Below are 4,395 nucleotides of genomic sequence, written 5' to 3' on the forward strand. Positions count from 1 at the left end.
AACCCTGCTGCTGGGGCAGGAAACCCGGTGCCCTCGCCGGCTCAGGTGCTGATGGATCTCACGGACAAGATGACGGCCCTGTTGACCGCTGCGGTTGACCCGGCGGATCAAGCTCAGCATGACGCGGAGGTGGCGCAGTTAAAGTTAGATCTAGTGAAAGCCAAAGAGGATATGGCAGCAGAAGGGATCAGGAGGGCGGCTCTCGACGCCCAAACTCAGTTGATTCAGGCACAGTCCTTCCGGCTCACGATGGATCAAAACGCGTCCAATGAGGTCATGAGAAGGAGGCATCAAAAAGCCCAATCTCGACTCCCTCCGGTTTACGATCCTCGAAACCTCTTCAACACGCCAGGTGCAGGGTCTAGTAACCCGCCAGGGATCATAGTGCCCGGGTCCGGAACCCCTGTTCAGCCACAAGTGATGGGGCCTCCCCGGGTGAACCCTGCCCCGCCTCAGTATGTGCCAATACCACCGGGTCATTATGCTAACCCGCTGGAGAACATGGTCGCCGCAGCAGCACGGCTGGCGGCCCTCCCAATTGATGGCGACTCTCCGACGGCTATTGAAACCCGCCGGGTCAGGGAACTCCTTCAGACAGCACTGGCGCAGCAAGAGGCGTACTCTTACAGCCGGGACAGGATCCACTCGACCCCTCGTCCAGGCCGGAGCCCGAGTTATAGCAGACACATGGTCTCAGCGACCGGCTCAAGTAACGTCCGACGCCATGACCCGCCCCCTGGCCATGGCCCGGTTCATAACGGAGCCTTTCACGCAGCAGACCAAGACAGAGCGCGGCAAGAGGCGGAGCAGGTGCCTCAGTTGACGGCTTACCAGACTCCCCCGGCTTATCCGACGACTTCCATCGACGTGGGTATCCCTACCAGGACTGGAGGTGTCCCTTGTTTAGTGCCAGCTCTCCGCAATGAGCGTCTACCCAAGGATTTCAAAGGCCCTAGGAAGGTGCCTAATTACACGGCTGACTTACAACCCGCAGCCTGGATCGAGAGTTACGAGATGGCCATGGAACTGCTGGAAGTCAGTGAAGCGGCAATGGCCAAGTACTTCACCATGATGTTAGATGGGACTGCCCGCACTTGGTTGAAAGGGCTACCACAGAATTCCATCGGGTCTTGGGCTAAGCTAAAAGCCCGGTCCATCCAAAATTTCAAGGATACCTGTAGGCAGTCTATGTCAATTGTGGATTTGACTAACTGTAAGCAGCAGGAGGGTGAGTCTACGACACATTGGGTTCGCCGGGTTAAGGAGATAATACATTCATCTGATAAGATGGACGCCGGCTCTGCAGTATTAATTTTAGAACAGAATTGTCGTTTCGTGCCCCTGAAGATGAAACTCGGGCGGCTTAAGCGCGACTGCAGTGATATGGGTACACTGATGGCGGCTCTCGTCAAGTACGCCGATTCTGATAGTACCAAGGACCCCGCTTCAGATGATGAAAGGACAGGGAAGGGAAAGAAGAACGGCAATGGCAAGGGTTCCCAGCATAACCCGGGGAACCAAGGAGGTGGCAAGCGCAAGGCCGACGGTAGCCTAGAGTTCGTAGCCAACGCCAGCTCACAGGGTACTAACCAGCGACGCAAGGGGAGGCCCCCTCCCTGAGCCGGCGGGTCAGGCCCGACGCTGGAGAAACTGTTGAATGAGCCTTGTCCAAGGCATGGCTCTAGAGAGAAGCCAGCTACTCATCTATGGAAGGATTGTGCAATCATGAAGGCCTTCAAAAATTCCAATGCCTTTAACGGCAACAATGGCCCGGGCGGTGGCTCAGGCGCCGGCGGTTTTCATGGCCCGGGCGGCGGCTCAAATTCTAATCCTCAGAATGGTCAAGGGGGCTTTAATCAGCAGGGGGGTTATCAGACCAATCCAAAGCAGCTTAGCGGTGGACAGTATCATGTGTTTACCACCAGTCTGTGTAAGCGAGATCAGAAGCTTCATAAGAGGGCTGTGAATGCTGTTGAGCCGGCGGTTCCACGCTACTTGCGGTGGTCTGAGCAGCCTATAGTGTGGAGTAGGGAAGATCACCCTCCCCGGGTGGATAATCCAGGTCACTTGGCCTTGGTGGTGGCTCCTCGGGTGGGAGGATATAAGTTCACTAAGGTGCTCATGGATGGAGGCAGCAGCATCAACATCCTCTATTATGAGACGTTCCGTCGTATGGGGTTGATTGATAAGAACCTCAGCCAGTCAAACACTATTTTCCATGGTGTGGTACCTGGTAAGTCGGCCTATCCAGTCGGCAAGATCGAGTTGGAAGTGGCCTTTAGAGATGAGCACAACTACAGGGTGGAAAAATTGACCTTTGAGGTGGTCAAGATAAGAAGTCCGTACCATGCCATATTTGGGCGGCCGGCTTACGCCAAGTTCATGGCACGGCCGTGTTACGTGTATTTACAGCTCAAGATGCCGGGTCATAATGGGACCATTACGGTTCACGGCAGCCGAAAGGTGGCCCTGGAGTGTGAGGAAGGCGATGCAGCTTATGCAGAATCTGTTTGCGCAATAGAGGAGTTGAAGTTTTACAAAGACAACGTTGACCCAACAGATATGACCTCTCTGAAAAAGCCGACTACGGAGCATGAGCCGGCAATGAAATTTAAGTCGGATGATGAGACTAAACTTGTTGATTTCGTTCCAGGAGATTCATCTCAGCAGTTTAGCATCAGTGCCAATCTGGATCCAAAATAGGAAAGCGCGCTCATCGAGTTCATCCGTGAGAATAGGGACATTTTTGCATGGAAGCCGTCTGACATGCCAGGTGTACCTAGAGAACTCGCTGAGCACACTCTCAATGTTGATCCGAAATTTAAGCCGGTCAGGCAATTCCTTCGGCGGTTTAATGAAGAGAGGCGGAAAGCTATTGGTGCGGAGATGGCCCGGCTCTTGGCGGCCGGGTTTATTGTTGAAGTCTTTCACCCAGAATGGTTAGCTAACCCGTGCTCGTACTCAAGAAGAACGGCACCTGGTGGATGTGTGTGGACTACACGGACTTGAACAAGGCGTGTCCGGCTGATCCTTTCGCCCTTCCCCGTATTGATCAAATCATTGATGCTACGGCGGGTTGTGAGCGCCTAAGTTTCTTGGATGCTTATTCTGGATATCATCAGATTAAAATGGCAGTTAAGGACTAGGAGAAGACGGCGTTCATCACTCCCTTTGGAGCCTTCTGCTATGTGTCTATGCCCTTTGGACTCAAGAGTGCGCAGGCGACTTATCAGCGCTTCGTGCAGAACTATCTTCATAACCAGATTGGGCGCAATGTTCATGCTTATGTGGATGATATTGTGGTTAAATCCAGGAAGGAGGAAACCTTGATAGATGATCTGAGGGAAACCTTTGATAATCTCCGGGTCTACAAGATGATGCTTAACCTGGCCAAATGTGTTTTTGGTGTTCCTGCAGGCAAGCTCTTGGGTTTCTTGGTTTCTAACAGAGGCATTGAAGCTAACCCAAAGAAGATCAAGGCCATCACCTCCCTGGCTAAGCCGCCGTGTATAAACGACGTCCAGCGCCTGGCGGGTCGTATCGCTGCTTTAAGCCGTTTTATAAGCCGTTTGGGGGAGAAGGCCATGCCATTATATCAGTTGATGAAGAAAACTGATGACTTTGTCTGGAATGATGCAGCTGGTACTGCTTTTGAGGATTTGAAGAGACAGCTGGCCGAGCCCCCAGTCCTTGTTTCTCCGGTTGACAAGGAGCCTCTATTGCTGTATGTAGCTGCTAACACCCGAGCCGTCAGTGCGGCCGTGGTGGTGGAGCGCAAGGAAGAGGGTAAGGAGCATCCGGTTCAGAGGCCGGTTTATTATGTCAGCGAAGTACTCATCGAGTCCAAGCAGCGGTATCCGCATTGGCAGAAACTTGTTTATGATGTGTTCATGGCAAGCCGGAAGCTTAAGCATTATTTCCAGGGTCACCCCATCACTGTGGTCAGTTCTGCCCCCCTTGGAGATATCATTCAGAACAGGGAGGCCACAGGGAGAGTGGCTAAGTGGGCTATAGAGCTCGGACCTCATGGTCTGAAGTATGTGCCACGCACTGCTGTTAAATCTCAGGCTTTGGTGGATTTCATCAATGATTGGACAGAGCTACAAGTGCCCGAATAGAAGCCGGATAATACATATTGGACTATTCACTTTGATGGGTCCAGGCAGTTGGAGGGCTCGAGGGCTGGAGTCATATTGGCTTCCCCTAAGGGTGACAAGTTCCATTACGTGCTACAATTGATGTTTCCTTGTACCAACAATGCAGCTGAGTACGAGGCCTTGCTCCACGGTCTTCGGATGGCTAAGGAGATGAGCTTGAGCCGGGTAAGGTGCTTCGGCGACTCAGACTTGGTGGCTCAACAAGTATCAGGAAAGTGGGACTCCAAGGACCCTCTCA

The sequence above is a fragment of the Aegilops tauschii genome, chromosome 5, assembly GCF_002575655.3.
Source record: "Aegilops tauschii subsp. strangulata cultivar AL8/78 chromosome 5, Aet v6.0, whole genome shotgun sequence".
In the NCBI taxonomy this organism is placed as follows: domain Eukaryota; kingdom Viridiplantae; phylum Streptophyta; class Magnoliopsida; order Poales; family Poaceae; genus Aegilops; species Aegilops tauschii.